Here is a 21,699-nt window from a genome sequence, read left to right as displayed (position 1 = left end):
ATGAGCACTGTGCTACGTACAACAGATCACACATTATGTTCTTTTTCATTCTTTTACAACCTGTTTAACACATTATCATCTGTTTTTAATCATTTCTATTGTTTGTTTTAATTTTCTTACACTTGTCTCTTTTGTTCCTGTTTATGTAAAGCACTTTGAATTGCCACTATGTATGAAATGTGCTATATAAATTACCTTGCCGGGTAGATACTTTATTTATTTACATGTATGTATGTATGTATGTATGTTTATTTGCAAAAAAATGGCACATGGAGTGCATTGAATAATTTGCCTTTTAATGTTATTAATTTGTATAATTATAATGTTATATATTAATGTTATATGTTAATAATATTTAAAATAACATTAGATGTTAATATTAATGTTATTATTTGTATTTTTAATTGACATGTCACATTATATCAATGAAGATTTTTAGGACTTTTTAAGAAACTAAGGGTTTTTGTCATTGAGAAGGTAAATAAATCAAATAATTGTTATGTAATATGTACAGTAATTCATTCATATTTGTGTTTATCTTTCACATATTATATTATATTATTTCTTCATACATTTTCTTTTCGGCTTAGTTCCTTTATTAATTTGGGGTCGCCACAGCAGAATGAACCGCCAACTTATCGAGCATATGTTTTACGCAGTGCATGGCCTTACAGCTGCAACCCATCTCTGGGAAATATATTATATTATATTATATTATATTATAGAGGCGATGCAGTGGCGCAGTAGGTAGTGCTGTCGCCTCACAGCAAGAAGGTCGCTGGTTCGAGCCTCGGCTGGGTCAGTTGGCGTTTCTGTGTGGAGTTTGTCATGTTCTCCCTGTGTTCACGTGGGTTTCTCAAGGTTCTCCGGTGTCCCCCACAGTTCAAAGACATGTGGTACAGGTGAATTGGGTAGGCTAAATTGTCCATAGTGTATGTATGTGTGAATGAGTGTGTATGGATGTTTCACAGAGATGGGTTGCTGCTGGAAGGGCATTCGTTGTGTAAAAACATGCTGGATAAGTTGTTGTTTCATTCCGCTGTGGCGCCCCTGGATTAATAAAGGGACTAAGCTGAAGAGACAATGAATAAAAAAATTTATATATTATTATATATTTTATTTTGTTATATTTTATTAATTTATATTAAATTATATAATATTATTTTTCATTATATATTTTATTCTGTTATATCTTATTAATTTATATTAAATTATATTTTATTATATATTTTATTTTGTTATATTTTATTAACTTATATTAAATTATATTATATTATTTTTCATTATATATTTTATTTAGTTATATTTTATTAATTTATATTAAATTATATTATATTATATTTTATTATATATTTTATTTTGTTATATTTTATTAATTTATATTAAATTAAATTATATTATATTTTATTATATATTTTATTTTGTTATATTTTATTAATTTATATTAAATTATATTATATTTTATTATATTATATTATATTTTATTATACTTTATTATATTTCATTATATTATATATTATATTTTATTACATTATATTTTATTTTAATATATTATATTACATTACATTATATTATTTTCTAGTGTATAATATTTTATTATAAAGTTTCTTGTATGTAAAAACAACTGAAGTAAGGGTAAAGTCTAACAGAATATTCTGCTATATCAGAATAACAAACGTGTGTGTGTATTTGCTCTCTTCCTATTTCTCCAGTGTGAAAACAGTTTACCTTTTCTCCTTCACAAGGGGAAGTGAAGCAGTGGTTTATTGTGTATGTGTGTGTGTGTGTGTTGTAAACTAGAGGAGGGAATCAGCAGCACTGCGCCATTGATTTGCAAATGACTCTGTAATTAGCTGTTTGCAATAGGGCATTAGTGCATGCGTGCTTGCATGTGTGTGTGTGTGTGTGTGTGTGTTTGAGTAAGAGCAGCCCTTAAGCACAGTTTTTGTGATTGTGTGTCACTCTTGTCTTGGGTAAATGAGGATGCTCCGTGATAAGCAGATAACACTAATTAGTTCTCCACCCATTTACTTGTTAACAGTGTTTGTGTGGATTTGTGCTCCCCCTTTACACACACACACACACACACACACACCCGCTGCTTCTGCCCGCTGGCCATGTTAACAGCTCATTTAAGCAGAAGGAGACCAATTTAAGCCTAATTAATTATGCCAAGTGGCTTTTCCACAGCAAACACTGGAAATAATGCGAAGAGACACTTCATATATGAACTGGGCTTATCGGATCATAACTCACGCGCCGGACACAAGCACATAAACAAAGAGCAGCTCGTTAATAAGCATATTGTGCATACATTTGCATTTCATTAATTTGCTGTTTTTTTAATCTGTCTGTAGAAACTGAAGCAATCTGTTTTTAGGGGAGAGGGAATGAAACGCTTTGTATTTTAGGTTGTTTTTAATGTTGAAGTACAATGTTTACATGTCAAAATCAACAACTAAAGTATTTAAAATATATCATTTTTTTTATTTAAATGTCATATTTTATTTATTTTTAATGTTTTGCAAAGTGTTTTTGATCATTTTGTAGAGTTAAAATTTATTGTATTGTTTTTTTTCAATGTTAAATTATGTTTACTTGACAAAATCAATAACTAAATCATTTTAAATGCATCCTTTTTTGTTTAAATGTCATATTTGTTTAATTATTTTTTTAATAATTTTGCATAGTGTGTTTGGTCATTTTCTAGGGGGAAAATCCATTGTAGTTGTAGGTTGCCTAAAGTTGAATTACAATGTTTACTTAGTCAAAATTAATAACTAAGTAATTTAAAATGCATCTTTTTTGTTTAAATGTCATATTTTTTTTATTAATTTTAATGTTTTGCATAGTGTGTTAAACTATAGAATTGTTTTTAAAATTTCATATTTTATTTATTTTTAATCTTTTGTGTGTTTGGTCATTTTGTAGAGTAGAAAATGTATTGTAGTTTGTTTTTTAACCTTTAATTATAATAATGTTTACTTGACAAAATCAGTAACTAAATGCATCCTTTTTTGTTTAAATGTCATAAATTTTAATTATTTTTAATCATTTTGCATAGTGTATGGGGTCATTTTCTAGGTTGCTTAATGTTGAATTATAATGTTTACTTGACAAAATTAATAACTAAATCATTTTAAATGCATCCTTTTTTGTTTAAATGTCTTTTTTTTCTTTAATAATTGTCTGTAGTGTGTTTGGTCATTTTCTAGGGGGAAAATCCATTGTAGTTGTAGGTTGCCTAATGTTGAATAACAATGTTTAATAACTAAATAATTTAAAATGCATCATTTTTGTTTAAATGTCATATTTTTTTATTAATTTTAATGTTTTGCATAGTGTGTTTGGTCATTTTGTAGGAAAAATAAAACATGTATTGTAGTTGTAGGTTGTTTTTAATGTTGAATTACAATGTTTACTTGACAAAATCCACAACTAAATCATTTTAATCCATTTTTTGTTTAAATGTCATATTTGTTTAATTATTTTTAATAATTTTGCAGTGTGTGGGCTCATTTATAGGAAAAAACACATGTTTTATAGTTGTAGGTTGTTTTGAATATTGAATTATAATGTTTATCTGACAAAATTAATAACTAAAACATTTAAACTATATAATTGTTTTTAAAATGTCGTATTTTATTTATTTTTAACCTTTTGTGTGTTTGGTCATTTTGTAAAGGAGAAAATGTATTGTAGTTTGTTTTTTAATGTTTAATTATAATGTTTACTTGAAAAAATCAGTAACTAAATGATTTTAAATGCATCCTTTTTTGTTTAAATGTCATAAATTTTAATTATTTTTAATCATTTTGCATAGTGTATGGGGTCATTTTCTAGGGGGAAAAATAATTGTAGTTGTAGGTTGCTTAATGTTGAATTATAATGTTTACTTGACAAAATTAATAACTTAATCATTTTAAATGCATTTTTTGTTTAAATGTCTTTTTTTAAAATAATTGTACGTAGTGTGTTTGGTCATTTTCTAGGGGAAAAATCCATTGTAGTTGTAGGTTGCCTAATGTTGAATTACAATGTTTACTTAGTCAAAATTAATAACTAAATAATTTAAAATGTTTTTTTTTTGCTTAAATGTCATATTTTTGATAATTCTTAATGTTTTGCAAAGTGTGTTTGGTCATTTTGAAGGAAAAAAAAAACATGTATTGTAGTCGTAGGTTGTTTTTAATGTTGAATTATAATGTTTACTTGACCAAATCAATAACTAAATCATTTAAAATCCTTTTTTGTTTTAATGTCATATTTGTTTAATTATTTTTAGTCATTTTGCATAGTGTGTGGGGTCATTTTGTAGGAAAAAAAATCCATTGTAGTTGTACAGTAGGTTGCCTAATGTTGAATTACAATGTTTAATTGATCAAAATTAATAACTAAATAAATTCAAATGTATCTTTTTTTGTGTAAAAGTCATATTTTTGATTAATTTTAATGTTTTGCATAGTGTGTTTGGTAATTTAGTAGGAAGGACATTGTATTTTAGATTGTTTTTAATGTTGAATTATAATGTTTACTTGGCAAAATCAATAACTAAATCATTTTAAATGCATCCTTTTTTGTTTGAATGTCATATTTTAAATAATTTTGCAAAGTGTGTTTGGTTATTTAGTCGGAAAAAACATTGTATTTTAGATTGTTTTTAATGTTGAATTATAATTTTTGCTTGGTATTAAATAAATCATTGGAAATGTATCCTTTTTTTGTTTAAATATCATATTTTTTATTATTTTTAATGTTTTGATTAGTGTTAGTGATTAGTTTTAGGTTGTTGTAATGTTGAATTACAATGTTTACTTGTCAAAATCAATAACTAAAACGATTTAAATATATCCTTTTATGTTTAAATGTAATATTTTTGGTTATTTTGATGTTTTGCATAGTGTGTTTGGTCATTATTAGGTTGTTTTTCATGTTGAATTAATGTTTACTTGGCAAAATCAATAACTAAAACAATTAAACTACGTAACTTTTAGTGTAAATGTCATATTTTGGATTATTTATGATTTATTATTAATCATTTTGCATAGTGTGTTGGGTCATGTTGTAGGAAATAAAACTTATTGTAGTTGTAGGTTGTTTTCAATGTTGAATTAGTTTTTACTTAAAATCAGTAACTAAAAAATTTTACATGCATCCTTTTTTGTTTAAATGTCATATTTTTTATTATTTTTAATCATACAAACAGTATTGTAGTTGTAGGTTGTTTTGAATATTGAATTACAATGTTTATTATAAATATATAATTTTTTAAAGTTATTTTTACTCATTTTGCATAGTGTGTTTGGTCATTTTGTAGGGACAAAACATATTAAAAAAAAACAGTTTTAGTTTTTTTTATTAAAAAAATGTCTATTATAATATATACTATTTCTATACTATAATTATAAAATTTATCTGACAAAATCAGTAACTAATTAAAAAATATATTTTTTACTTATTCATTGCAGTTTTAAAAAATTCTGATTTATTTGTAAGCACAGATCCTGTTTTAATGAAAGGAATGGCATCACGAGGATGAGGACTGGAATATGATGATGATATTCACAGGGATAACTTACACTGTAACATTAAACTGAAATAATGTTTAACAGCATAAGCTTTTTACTGTGTTTTGATTTTAAAAACGCAGATTTGGTCAGCAGAACTGGTTTTGGAAACATAAAATAATTATTTGAAATAAATACGAATACAGAATCCGAACATGAATATAATATAATAATAATAAACTACTTTTATTCTAGCCAAAATAAAACTAATAAGACTTAGAAGCAAAAATATTATCAGACATACTGTGAAAATTTCCTTGCTCTGTTAAACATCATTTGGGAAAAATTTTAAAAAGAAAAAAAATAGAAATGAGGCTAATAAATATGAATGTAACTATAAATATAACTGTTTATATATACATTTTTAGATAGAATTATTATTTTATTTATTAATATAAACAATTCTAATTAATAAATGACTGGTATCAAAAAACATAAAATAATTATTTGATATAAATAATAATTGTGCGTGAGTGTATATAGGATTAATCGCGATAAATTGCATCCAAAATAAAAGTTTGTGTACAAAATAAAAAGTTTGTAATATATATGTATATATATATATATATATATATATATATATATATATATATATATATATATATATATATATATATATATATATAACATTTATATTTATGGTAATTAGGCAAGTTATTGTATAGTGATGGTTTGCTCTGTAGGCTAACAATTTTGACATTAAAATTTAAAAACTGCTTTTATTCTAGCCGAAATAAAACAAATAGGACTTTCTCCAGAAAAAAAAAATTATCAGACATACTGTGAAAATTACCTTGCTCTGTTCAACATCATTTGGGAAATATTTAATATTTGGGGCGTCAAAATCTGACTTCAACTGTATGTATATATATATATATATATATATATATATATATATATATATATATATTCAATAAATAATAAAAAACTGTACGCTTCATTTAATGTCGATCTTGCTCATAAAAATCCCAAAGGCACCAAGTTATCTTATGAACTTATGAAAACAAAGTTGGATTACAAGCTAATTTGGAAAGTGTATTACTCTGATCTGTTCAAGTAGATTCACTGGCAGAAATATTGATCCAGAAGTCAATAGGCAACACGCACGTGCACACACACACACACACACACACACACACACACACACACACACACACAGCTCATCCGATCTTCATCTTATGATTTATCCTCTTCTAGAAGCTTGGGAAGGGTTAAGCAGATTTGGAGTCAGTCTGCTCTCAAAGTGTTAAAACAGATTGGGCCTGTTTGCGTGCTGAGTGTGTGTGTGTTAAAAGTGTCTGAGAGTCAGATTAATAGAGAAAATGATCTTCGCTGAGCTCTTTTCTCCCCTTCTGTTTTCAACTATTAATGTCATCACTTCAATATCGGTACATTTTAATTATCTGTATCATTAATTGCAATTGGTGGAATCAGCTTAAGTTTGTTTGTGTGTGTCAGTGTGCGTGTGTGTGTATTTTGACTAACTCTGAGCAGTACAGTTCAAATATGAAATTTAGAATGTTCCGAGTTTAGAATGCCAGAATTCCAAACCAAGTTTTCAAACCTGCCACTTTTCTTGATTGAAGCTTGTTGTGTTGCTATGGAAACTAACACATTGCGAAATTTGAAAAGAACTATTCTACGCTTAAAGGTGAAACTATTTACTATAACACTTTACTGAAAATGAAAGCGTTTTATATATATATATATATTTTATTTTTATTTTATATATATATATGCTCCGTGAGCATCGCTCAAAACTTCGGGCTGCAGAGAGAATTTGGCGGAAAACTAAAAATCCTGCACATCTCTTAACATACCAAACTCTTCTGTCCTCTTTCTCAGCTGAGGTTACTTCTGCAAAGCAGACGTATTACCGTCTGAAAATCAACAATGCCACTAATCCTCGCCTACTTTTTAAAACATTTTCCTCCCTCCTCTATCCTCCTCCTCCACCCGCATCCTCCACACTTACTACTGATGACTTTGCTACATTCTTCTGCACCAAAACTGCAAAAATCAGTGCTCAATTTGCTGCACCTACAACAAACACGCAAGATACAACACCAACACCACACACACTCACCTCTTTTTCTCAGCTCTCTGAGTCTGAGGTGTCCAAACTTGTGCTATCTAGCCATGCAACCACCTGTCCACTCGATCCCATTCCCTCTCATCTCTTGCAAGCCATCTCTCCTGCAGTCATACCAACACTGACTCACATAATTAACACATCTCTTGACTCTGGTTTATTCCCCACTACATTTAAGCAGGCTAGGGTAACCCCACTGCTAAAGAAACCCAACCTGGACCATACGCTACTTGAAAACTACAGACCAGTATCCCTGCTTCCATTCATGGCCAAGATTCTGGAGAAAGTAGTGTTCAATCAAGTCCTGGACTTTCTTACTCAAAACAATCTCATGGACAACAAGCAATCCGGCTTTAAGAAAGGCCACTCAACTGAGACTGCCCTGCTCTCGGTCGTGGAGGATCTCAGACTGGCTAAAGCAGACTCTAAATCATCAGTCCTCATTTTGCTGGACTTGTCAGCTGCTTTTGACACTGTCAACCACCAGATCCTGCTATCTACGCTTGAGTCACTGGGCGTTGCGGGCACTGTTATACAATGGTTCAGATCTTACCTCTCTGACAGGTCATTCAGGGTGTCTTGGAGGGGAGAGGTGTCCAACCTACAGCATCTAAACACTGGGGTACCTCAAGGCTCTGTTCTTGGGCCACTTCTCTTCTCCATCTACACATCATCTCTAGGACCAGTCATCCAGAGACATGGATTCTCCTACCACTGCTATGCTGATGACACCCAGCTATACCTCTCTTTTCATCCTGATGATCCCTCGGTTCCAGCTCGTATCTCAGCCTGCCTGTTGGATATTTCACACTGGATGAAAGATCATCATCTTCAGCTGAACCTCGCAAAAACGGAAATGCTTGTAGTTTCTGCCAACCCGACTCTACACCATAACTTTTCAATCCAGATGGATGGGGCAACCATTACTGCATCCAAAATGGTGAAAAGCCTTGGAGTAACGATTGATGACCAACTAAACTTCTCTGACCACATTTCTAGAACTGCTCGATCGTGCAGATTTGCACTCTATAACATCAGAAAGATCCGACCCTTCTTATCTGAACATGCAGCTCAACTCCTTGTTCAAGCTCTTGTTCTCTCCAAACTGGATTACTGCAACTCTCTACTAGCTGGGCTTCCAGCTAACTCTATCAAGCCTCTTCAACTGCTCCAGAATGCAGCAGCACGAGTTGTCTTCAATGAACCTAAACGAGCACATGTCACTCCGCTGCTAGTCCGTTTGCACTGGCTGCCAGTTGCTGCTCGCATCAAATTCAAAACTCTGATGTTTGCCTACAAAGTGACTTCTGGCCTAGCACCTTCTTATCTGCACTCACTTCTGCAGATCTATGTGCCCTCCAGAAACTTGCGTTCTGTGAATGAACGTCGCCTCGTGGTTCCATCCCAAAGAGGGAAAAAATCACTTTCGCGAACGCTCACGCTCAATCTGCCCAGTTGGTGGAATGAACTCCCTAACTGCATCAGAACAGCAGAGTCACTCGCTATTTTCAAGAAACGACTAAAAACTCAACTATTTAGTCTCCACTTCACTTCCTAAGCTGCAATTGCCTCTTTGAATATCACACTAATTGTACAAAAAAAAAAAAAAAAAAAAAAAAAAAAAAAAAAAAACTACTAACACTTCCCTTCTTAGACTTTACAGACCTGAAACTTGCCTTTAGTACTTATTCATTGTTGCTCTTAGTTGTGTAAATTGCTTCCTTGTCCTCATTTGTAAGTCGCTTTGGATAAAAGCGTCTGCTAAATGACTAAATGTAAATGTAAATATATATATATATATTTATATTTGGGATGTCCAGATCTGATCACTTGATCGAAAATTGTGCCGCGGTTTCAAACTCGAAATCAGACGTTACCTCTCGATCAGCACTTGAATATATATATATATATATATATATATATATATATATATATATATATATATATATATATATATTCTCATTGTATTTAATACATCTACAGTATAGTAATGCAGTGGCACAGAGTTAGACCTCTTTTTTGACTTCACACAGAAACAGCACCGTGTGCGGCATGACATCACTTTGTTGCAGAGATACTATTGGTTAAGAGCTGACAAAGTAGAACACGGAAGCAGCTTGAAGCAGAATGCGCGAATATGTGGTCTGAAGGCATTAAAAAAGTTGAGGACGACAACATTGCCATAGCAAACTGATGTGTGTATTTGTTGGATTGCCTGGTGGGTATCTTAAGTTGAGGTGCTATTTATATTGTTTTTATATTACTTTTTTATATTTACTGTTGCAGAAGTGAAGAATTGATGTTATTTATTACTAGATTGTTCAAGCTACCTCACAGAAGTGCTCTGTTTCTTAACAGAGTTGTTGAATGTTAAAATAAGGGGAATTACATAAAAAATAAGAAACATGCTGGATCATTTTCCTCGCTCTATTTTTTTAATGTATTATAGAAGTATCGTATCGGGTTTCGGTATCGGTAGATACTCAAATTTAAATGACTCGGGCTCGAGGGCAAAAAATCTGATCGGGACATCCTTTATATATATATATATATATATATATATATATATATATATATATATATATATATATATATATATATATATTAGGGCTGCACAATATATAATTTCAGCATCGAAAACGCAATATGATCATTCGTAATAGTCACATCTCGAGTATACGCAATATTGGGTCTGGATTATAATTATCTAATATAATAAAATATATATTATAATAATATTAAAAGTGTTTTTTGAGGCCTGTCACTGTGTGAGGGATTTATAAGCATTGAGGACTAGGAAATTGTACCGAATTTATTTGTTTATAAAACAAACATTATATGCAGCATTGTTTTACATTTGATTATTCAAATACTGCATACCTGAATGCAGTTTAACTCCTCGGAAAACTATCAAGCGCTGTTTATTTAATATGTATCTTTTTCTTTATTGAATTTGTTCATGCTTGTAGGTTGTTTCTTTTATTTTATGCATATGCACTGCACTGCACTACAGAATCATCCCAATAAATCTAAAATGATAAATTCTTTCCAATTAGTTATTTAACAAAGTTAAGCTGTATTCATATGGCAACATACATTGCAGAATAAAAACATTTGCAATGATTTTTCCAATATCGTGCAGCCCTAATATATATATTATATATAGCACAACCCTCACAAATCTACCTTTTTAATTCAGATTTTTAATAGGATATACAATATTATATTTGTGCATTAGATTAGTCAGTACTGAAGCCAAATCTGAAGCTTATCTAACAACACAACTTACATAACGGTCCAAAAACTAGTACAGCCAAATTTATGTGTTAGAGAAAAATATTAAATATACATTTAAAAAATAGCAATAAATAAATAAATAAAAAATAAGTTGAAATTTTGTAGGTTGTTATATATTTTTTCCAATATTTTGCTTGAATTTAATTGTACTATCTTTCAGTTTATAAACATGTTTGGTGACTAAAATATTATTTTAATAAATGTATCTGTATAATAAATCTGTTTTGTTTAATTGTAACAAAATATATTGCCTATAGTCACTGAGAAATGAATAAGAGTATTTAATTTTAAAATTGGCTGTACTAAATTTGCTGAGCACTGTATATATATATATATATATATATATATATATATATATATATATATATATATATATATATATATATATATATATATATATATATATATATCAGGGCTCAACAATAAGGACTACCCGGTGGCCCAGGGCCAGCGTGAGAGACACTTGGGACATTAGACCGGATCATTACTGGCCCGATTAGGACAGTGCTGCCTTGTCACTTACATTTAATTTGTCTGACTATTTGTCAATTGCGTGCATTTTAAGTTTGTGCTTTTAAGTCTTTAAACACTACCTTTTCTGTGATGTAGAAAAGTTTCCGGTTCCTCTTATCTGATTGAGCATGCAATTTTTTCCGTAACCTGGTAACAATCAGTACAGCAAAGAAACGGCAACATGGCAGCAACATCAAATTATAAGGCTAAAAGAAAATGTCTGTTTATAACATCTTGGAAGTAGACATTTACGTGGGAACAACACGACAAAATAAAAATGAAGTGATGTTTTGCACAGTTTTCCGTCAGTTTGACAAGTCAGCCACCTTTTGTTAAATAATTTCAAACCGCAATAAAATACCTCCACATTTTCCATACTGCTGTTTTTGCTTGCATAACACTTTTATTTACATTTTTTTTAAGTATTGAAATTCTAGATTTACAGACTTTATTTTTGACACTTTAATTAAAATATGTGGCTAAAAATAGCTATTAACTTCCTTTTTTTTGGTGGGGCCAGTGAAAATTTTGGCAGGGCAAGTAAAAATCTAAACCACTGGCCCGATCAGACCAGTAGAAAAAATCCTTAGCGTTGAACCCTGTATATATATATATATATATATATATATATATATATATATATATATATATATATATATATATATACATACACACACACACACACACAGAATATGAACTTTCATAGATTGCTGGAGAATGTTTACATGGACTAAACACACACACACACACACACACACACACACACACACACACACACACACACACACACACACACACACACACACACACACACACACCTGCTCTAATTCTACTCATTGATTAGACTCACACAGCTGATGCTGCTCAAAGACACGTTGCTGCCGAGTCTTGTTGAACAGTTTTGTAAACATTACAATTGCGTTTTCCTTGTCATGTTTTTGGAACCTCACCTTGTTTGTTTGTTTACGTTGCCTGCTGCCTACCTGTACTGACTTTCACCTGTGTACTCGACTACGACTCTGGATTTGCCTGTTTACATCTGTTTGCTCCTGTGTTGATCATTGCTTGCCTGACCATCTCTGCATAATAAACATGCGTTTGGATCTATACTCCCTTGTCTAGGGCTGGGTATCGAGCTTGATACTTTTTAAGGACCGACCGAATCGTCTTGATACTATCGAGTATAGAAAAAATTATTTTTGTTCAGTACCAAATTTCGATACGCAAGAGTACAATCTTGTCAACATCAGTGAGCTAGAAAACCTGCGGCATCCCTAATGTGGCCGGACCAAATGCTAGTGATTGGCTGCGGCGAGGCTGTCAGGAAAGTCAATAGTTTAGGGCGGTTACGCCCACTCGCTCAGAGCTTGTCAAATGTGAGGCTGTAACGCATACACTACATTTTAAAGCATTTTTGCACTGTTTGACTGCAAGAAGATCACGCTGGCGCAGTCATAACAACGTGCCCACCAAAAGCGTAATCCTCCGTGACTGATGAGGATAACTGCGCGATGGCTGGGGCTCCAAAAGGTAAACAGACTGCGATGATGGCCCTTTCCCACCTCCTCTGCCTCAAAATCATTTTAAAGTAAGAAGAACTTTGTGATGTAACTTTTGCTTTTTGTCGCTATTAATACACGCACTGCGGGCTACTGCACACACACATCAGGGCCATACCATTACATAAACTGCGTGGGGGTAAATCAAGACTGAACCATTCACTGCTTATACTACACTTCGCATATTTAGCAGTGGCACAGATGGCAGAACTCGCCGAACAGATCCGCCACTTTTGACGCTTATGAACAGTCATAAAGTCCTCGTGCTGCAGGAATTAGGAGGTTTGCTGAAAGTGCGCAGCTGTCGTGCAGTGAGGTGTCTGCGTCTTTAATAAACTTTGACAGTTTGTGTTCACCGAACAGTAAGAATGATTAATAAATCCATATGACACAGCCCCTTAAAAGTCACGTCTTTCAGTTTCGGGGTTAGGCGCGTTTTGCACTCACACACAAGTGTACTGTGCCAAAGCCCAAGTAAATCTTGCTCTGGCACACTGATAGTGCGAGTACACCGTAAAAGAACGTGTAAACTGGACAAGCAAAAAAATCTGATAAAGGCAACAAATCGGAATTGGGCATCCAGACCAGACAGTGTAAACGGGGTTTGTGTGGGGTAAATTTATGAATCTTTTTTTTGGACTTAGGCTGTGTATCTTTATGTACTGTTTCGATGGCTTTAAATGCCTAGCTGAGTTGATGCTAAAATGCTTTAAGGTTAACAGTAAATGATGAAGTTTACATCACATAAAACTTGTTATTTAAATGTCCTAATCCTTGGCTGCATTAACAGTTTAGCTTTCATGTTTTCTTCACATTATTGTTATAGTCTCTGCTCCTGCTGAATGGTGAATGCCACAGGGCCGTTACAATTTTACAGTTAAAGGTTTGCTGCCTTTTTCTACTGTGGAGAAAGATTAGATTTACTGGACATGCATTTTTCAATGCCCAGAAAGGAACCAAAAACAGTCAAAATATAATATAAAATATGATACTGATATACAGTAAGTGGTTCAGTCATAATTATATGAAGCTGCGAGTATACTCCTGTGTGCAAAGTAAACAACAACAACTTTGTTCAACGATTTATCTATGAGAGGATCAGAAAGCTCTTGGAGTAAATCCAAAATATCTTCATTTGAAGATTATTAATGACAGAATTTCAATTTTTGGCTGAAGTAAACCTTTATTGTGTTATCTACACTTTGTTAATTTTGTGCATTTGTTTCTTTGTTTATTGGTCTTAGAGATAAGCCTGATGTGAAAAGTGTCACAAACATCCTGAAAAAATAAAAACCAAAGCCCTACCCTTGTCCCTGTTCACTTTACAATAATATTAATTATAATAATTACAAAATACATTGTGCTGCAAAAAGACATTCATGTGTATATAATAATAATGAAATTTTGTGAATCAAATAATGTAAATAATATAATAATAATAATAATAATAATGTTAAAATATATTTTAATGTATATTTAATAGGGATTTAACGGTATCAGAATTTCACGGTACAGTAATACCTCGGTATGAATGTCATGGTACGGTATTTATTGAATCATTTACAGGAAAAAACAAAACTTATGAAAATACTCCAAAAAAGTGCCAAAAGTGTCAATGACATACAAATCAGCCATCTATCTGTAAGCTTTGAAACAGGAACTTCAATTTTAATAACAAAAAAATATTAAACCATGTAAAAAAAATAAAGTTTCAATTTAGTATTGTTGAAAACTCATCACATTCAACATTTAATCACTCACTCACTTAGATAGAGATGGGTTTAAAGGAAAATTATCATATAAATATAATCTGGTAAAAGCTGGTATCTCTGGGCATTTACAATGTCCCCTGCAACAGAAAAAAACCCTCTCATTTGGTACTGAGGTTTCTGGGACAAGAGAGATATGACTTGGCCCAGGTTGACAGCAGTGGGGAACGTTGTGCATTGTCTTTCCCCCACTTGAGAGGACAAACCATGAGTGAGATAGAGATCTTATGTCTGCATCAATCTGAACAGTGTGCTGACAACATTCACTACGCGCGTGGCAACACAGCTGATAAGAACTCGCGCGACAACACAGCTGATAAGAACTCGCGCGACAACACCGCTATTCAGAACTCGCGCGACAACACCGCTATTCAGAACTCGCGCGACAACACAGCTGATAAGAACTCGCGCGACAACACCGCTAATAAGAACTCGCGCGACAACACAGCTGATAAGAACTCGCGCGACAACACAGCTGATAAGAACTCGCGCGACAACACCGCTATTCAGAACTCGCGCGACAACACAGCTGATAAGAACTCGCGCGACAACACAGCTGATAAGAACTCGCGCGACAACACCGCTATTCAGAACTCGCGCGACAACACAGCTGATAAGAACTCGCGCGACAACACAGCTGATAAGAACTCGCGCGACAACACCGCTATTCAGAACTCGCGCGACAACACAGCTGATAAGAACTCGCGCGACAACACAGCTGATAAGAACTCGCGCGACAACACAGCTGATAAGAACTCGCGCGACAACACAGCTGATAAGAACTCGCGCGACAACACAGCTGATAAGAACTCGCGCGACAACACAGCTGATAAGAACTCGCGCGACAACACAGCTGATAAGAACTCGCGCGACAACACAGCTGATAAGAACTCGCGCGACAACACAGCTGATAAGAACTTGCGCGACAACACAGCTGATAAGAACTCGCGCGACAACACCGCTTTTCAGTACGCGCACGGCGACAACACCGCTATTCAGTACGCGCACGGCGACAACACCCGCTTTAGAGTTTTACAGCGCTTTTTCATCCCCGCTTCTAGCAGCACACTCCATTTCCGCATTACTGGATCTGTAGCGACAACAGACCGCAAGGGATGATGGTCAAGCATGGGCTGATGGGAATTGTAGTTTTCGCTACCTCCCGTTCGCTTCATTCGCCTGAGCAAATTTTCTCAGAAGACCTATAGTTTTACCGAGTCATGCGACTACAGTAATATCGAAAAAAATTAATATTGCGGTATGACGGTATTTACAATACCGTTACATCCCTAATATTTAACATTAATTTAGCGATTTTAAAAAAGGAAAAAGATTAATGTGTATTGATCATTATATAGTAATAGTTATTAAGTAATAGTAATAGTTACATGATTACAATAATTATTCTAATATTATTAAATAATTATTATTCATTCATTTTCTAGTCGGCTTAGTCCCTTTATTAATCCAGGGTCGCCACAGCGGAATGAACCGTCAACTCATACAGCAAGTTTTCCATCTCTGGGAAACATTCACATACACACGCTACGGACAATTTAGCTTACCCAATTCACCTGTACCGCATGTCTTTGGACTGTGGGGGAAACCGGAGCACCCGGAGGAAACCCACGCGAAGGCAGGGAGAACTTGCAAACTCCACACAGAAACGCCAAATGAGCCAAGGTTCGAACCAGCAACCTTCTTGTTGTGAGGCGACAGCACTACCTACTGCGCCACTGCCTCGCCTAAATAATTATTATGTTTTATAATATTTATTATAATAATTACTTATGTAACGTATGAAAAAGACCGCAAATTAAGTCAATTAATGTGTGTGTAATAATGAAAAATGTGAATGAAAAATTGTGAATGAAATAATGTAAATAATATTAATAATAATGTAATGTAAATACTTATATAATAATAATGTATATAATTTGAATGAAATATTATAAATGAAATATGTGTGTGTGTGTGTGTGTGTGTGTGTGTGTGTGTGTATTATATCGATTTTGTAACCCACAAAGACCCGCCTCCCACCCCCCACCCCCAGGTACTTATTTAGTGATTTATAAAAAAAAGGCAGAAGAGGTAACTGATCTGTAACTGCTGGAAAACAGTTTAACTATTGTTAATTATAAATAATTGTGAAATAATATGTGACTTATTGTTAGTTATATTAAAATAAGGCTTTAAGTCTGCTGATGACAGTGGTGACAGGTGTTCTCAAGCGTCTCCCTGAAACCCAAAACAAAGACATATGAGCTCCATGACCATCATAACTTTCCGAAAAATCCACAAATCCCTCCAAACCCCCGTCCTGACAGATCAATGACCATCAGACGGATGATAAAAGCTTCTAAATCTCCACCTTCACCTGACGGCAACCTTTATTGATCGAGATTTAACATCATTTAACCCTCTGAGCTATTAAGACTAGTTTAAGTCAGCCATATGCAGTCTGAAGCGCACACAAATAAAATCACTGAGCAAAACAAACACACACAAATAGATTTAAAGTCTGACAAAAAAGATTCAGTGTTTGACATATGGTTCATCCTTTTAGTGTAAGGACTTAGGTGGTACTGTGTGTATGCACTCAAAAATTGCTGTTTGTTCAAACTACTTACTTAAAATTAACTGAAAAAACACGATTCTTTAGTTTTTTTGGGGGGCAACATTGTTTTATGCTCAAACTACTTAAATTAGTAAAATGTTAACTTCATGTTGTCCCAACATAAATGGATTGAGTGGAACTCGTGATTTTTTTAGTGTGTTTTTCAATGAAAATGAAAGAAAATAAAGAGAAAAATACAAAATTCTGTGTTTTTCTGAAACCACATGGTTAAAATAATTCACTGAAACCACACTTTAAATAAAATCGTACTGCCTTTAAATTGTTTAGTTAAATCAAATTTTATTTTCTAATCATCTCAACTTACGTTAGTCAAAAAATAAACAAAAATTTTAAGTTCAACCTTATATAATTAAAACAATTTTGTTGAACCCTGATTAACTTATTATAATAGGTTAAAGAAACATAAAAACATTTGTTGTCATAACTTTTTGTAATTTTTCAGCGATTTATGGTAAATTGTTAACATTTAATTAGGATTTTAAGCAATTTGTAGTAAAATTTTAGGGCTGGGTGATTTAAGATTTTAACTCGATTACGATTAATGAGCGATTATTTTATTGATTGATTTATTTATTTTTTTTGCTGACAATTTTTGTACAGTAAATATGCTTTTCTTTGGTACAAGCTGATCTTATTGCTCAGTTGTCTCATTGTTTAAATTGTCCATGCTCGACATGTTGACGGAATGATGTAACATAAATAAGATAACGTGACTATAAAAAAAAAGTGAGAATAAATAATAAAAAATTTAAATCTGCCTGGAAAAATCAAACCGATTTTAGGTTCTGAATGTTGATTTCGATTATTTTCCGACTGATCGCCCTGCCCTAGTAAGATTTTAAGTCCATTACACAAAAACTTTTTTTAAAAGGTATTAATTATATTAGAAATTATTGAATGTGTAAAAGAAATCTGTAAAAAGTCTGAAAAAATCCCACATGCTAAAAAGATGATGTGATTATGACATCATTAATTTTTACGCAATTACAGATCATATAAATAAGGGGAGTTGTGATGTGGGGAGCAAAAAAGTCCTAAAATCTATAAAAAAAATATTGGAAGAGAAATAAACAATGAATAAATATGTATATTAAGTGAATTATAAAAGTCATTTAAAGAGAATACAAATAAATAAAAATGTAAATCAAGCAAATTATAAAAGTGATATAATAAGAATAAAAAATTATTAACAATAATTTATTTATAAATATTTAATAATTTAAACATTATTTATTATTGTTATATATCAAGCGAATTATAAAAGTCTTATAATAAGAATAAAAAATTATTGTTAATAAATATGTATATCAAGCGAATTATAAAAATCATAAAACGAGAATTTATCCATTCATTCATTTTCTTTTCAGGTTATCTCCATTATTAATCACGCCGGCAACTTATCCAGCACATGTTTTACACAGCGGATGCCCTTCAAGCTGCAACTCAACACTGGGAAACACCCATACACACTCATTCACACACATACATACACTACAGACAATTTAACTTACCCAATTCCCCTGTACCACAGGTGTTTGGACTGTGGGGGAAACCGGAGCACCCGAAGGAAACCCACACGAATACAGGGAGAACATGCAAACTCCACACAGAAATGCCAACCGAGCCAGCCGAGGCTCAAACCAGCAACCTTCTTGCTGTGAGGCGATCGTGCTACCCACTGTGCCATCGTGTCGTCTATAAGGAGAATAAAATAAATGAATATGTATATTAGGTGAATTATAAATGTCATAAGGAGAATTAATAAATTATTAATCAACAAGTACACAAAGTAAATTATAAAAAGCATATCACGAGAATAAAAACAAGTAAATATGCATATTAAGTGAATTAGAAGTCATATAAGAAGATTAAAAGTGATCATAAATAAATATGTACATTAAGTGAAATAACAAGAATTAATAAATTGATAATAAATATATCTATTGAATTATAAAAATTATTTATGGAGAATAAAAAACAATAAATATGTATATTAAGTAAATTATAAAAATCATTTAAGGAAAATATTTAAAAAAAATGTATATTGAGTGAGAATAAATATTAATAAATAAATATGTATATTATATGAATTATAAAAATTATTTAAGGAGAATAAATAAATTAATAAATAAACATGTATATTATATGAATTATAAAAAACATTTAAGGAGAATAAATAAATTAATAAATAAATAGGTATATTATATGAATTATAAAAAACATTTAAGGAGAATAAATGAATGAATGAATAAATAAATAAATATGTCTATTAAGTGAATTGTAAAAATTATTGATGGAGAATAAAAATTTGAAATGTATTTTAAATGAATTATAAAAAAATAATTTAGGAGAATAAATAAATAAATATGTATATTAAGTTTTTAATAAAAAAATATTTTAGGGGAATAATTACATAAATAAACAAATATGTATATTAAGTGAATTATAAAAATCATATAAGGTGAATAAAAATTGTTATAATAAATATGTATATTAAGTAAATCATACAAATTATACGGAGAATAAAAAAAAAATTAGCATTTATACAAAAGTAATATATAAATGAAATATGTCCATATGCATATTTATTAAAAATATATTAACAAAGAATAGTTTTTACAAATCAATTGCCAATATTCAACAAATTTATACTGTAAAATGTTAAATATGCATTTACAGTTGGTGAGATCTTAACTCACACTAAAAAAATATTTAGCTTCTTGTTCAAATTACTTATTTATAATGAGCTGAATCAACACAATTGAGTTTTTTTGGAGGGGATAACTTAATTGTTTATGTTCAGTCAACTTAAATGTATAAAAACAATTAAGTTAAATTAAATGATTTGTGTGGTACCCTGCATTTTTACATAAATAACACATAAATTTACTGCATACAAAAAAAATGGTGTTACTGTTGAAAACTGTGTTGTTTTTTTAATGTGTTCATGATATCCACTTTCAGCCGATCACTGAAAACAACATGAAAACAATACGCTTCTCCTTTTTCCGATTTACACCAATCCCGTCAATCAGTCTAATCATCCTCAGCCTACATAGCGTGTTTGAGAAATACGGCTAGTTACCCGTTTGTTTAACCGGTTTGTTGACAGATGCTTATGTTAAAGCGGATTAATAGTAAAATGGTCTCGTGCGGGACTGATTAATGCCAGTGGAGCTTGATTTGAGAGAGGGGATCTGCCTGTAATAAGGTGAGCTGGTGTTGGGTCACAGAGGAGAGCATATAACCATGTCCAGATTAATTAAGGAGGTATTAGGCGGTCGGGATTGTGGTGGATTCTGAAGCGATTTAGGCAACATGCATCTGAAAACGTCTCCTCGGAGCGGCATGTGATAGCGATTTCCATGGCCTAAGCGCTTCTCTCACATCAAATCCCAATTAAAGGCGGTACGACAACACCAGCGGCCTTTGGTCCATTTACCTTCTGACTGCAGAGTCTGTTTATCACACACACAGATCCTGAGCGCAGACGCAAATACACACCAATGTGGACAGAGAAAAAGCCTACAATAACAGAAAGAGAGTTACGGTTAGTGTTCAGTACAATAAAAAGCAGCTAAAACTGTTTGATTTAAGTGTGAAAGTGTTTTAAAAAATACTTTTAGCCTGTTTTAGCATGGACAGAAATTTATTAATAGAATTGATAGATGGATGAATGGATGGATGAATAGAGACAGGCATTTGGTGGATGGAATGATAGATGGAGATGAATAGATATATAGAATAATGGATGGATAGATGGATGGATAAAACAATAAATATAGAATGCTGGATGCATAGACAGATGGATGGAAAGATAGATAGATGGAAGAATAAATCGAAAGATATACAGAATGATGGATGGAATGATGGATGGATGGATGGATTGATAGATAGATAAAACGATATATAGAATGCTGGATGGATAGAATGATATTTAAAATGATGGATGGATCTATGATAGATGGAACAATAGATGGATTGATTTATAAAAGGATGGATGGATAAAACTATATATAGAATGCTGGATGAATAGAACGGTGGATGGATGGATGGATAGATGGATGGAATGATAGATAGATGAAACAATATGGAACAACAGATGGATAGATATACAGAAAAATGGATGGAACAATAGATGGATAGATTTATAAAAGGATAGATGGATAAAACTATATATAGTATGCTGGATGGATAGAATGGTGGATGGATGGATGGATAGATGGCTGGAATGATAGATAGATGAAACAATATGTAACAATAG

General features: G+C 32.1%; 1 long non-coding RNA gene across 3 annotated transcripts in view; it reads right to left on the bottom strand.

Annotated features, from left to right (window-relative positions):
* Window positions 1-21,699, bottom strand: part of LOC141375284 (uncharacterized) — a 62,249-nt gene that overhangs the window by 38,453 nt on the left and 2,097 nt on the right. For all 3 annotated transcript variants that reach the window (XR_012383077.1, XR_012383075.1, XR_012383076.1), the window contains exons 2-3: window positions 20,878-20,960; window positions 18,947-19,130 (exon numbers count right to left, since the gene is read on the bottom strand). This is a non-coding gene — a long non-coding RNA (uncharacterized lncRNA). The remainder of the gene's footprint in view (window positions 1-18,946; window positions 19,131-20,877; window positions 20,961-21,699) is intronic.

The sequence above is a fragment of the Danio rerio genome, chromosome 7 (genome assembly GCF_049306965.1).
Source record: "Danio rerio strain Tuebingen ecotype United States chromosome 7, GRCz12tu, whole genome shotgun sequence".
Lineage (NCBI taxonomy): Eukaryota > Metazoa > Chordata > Actinopteri > Cypriniformes > Danionidae > Danio > Danio rerio.
The sequence above is the reverse complement of the archived record's forward strand: the minus strand, read 5'-3'. Positions and strand labels throughout refer to the sequence as shown.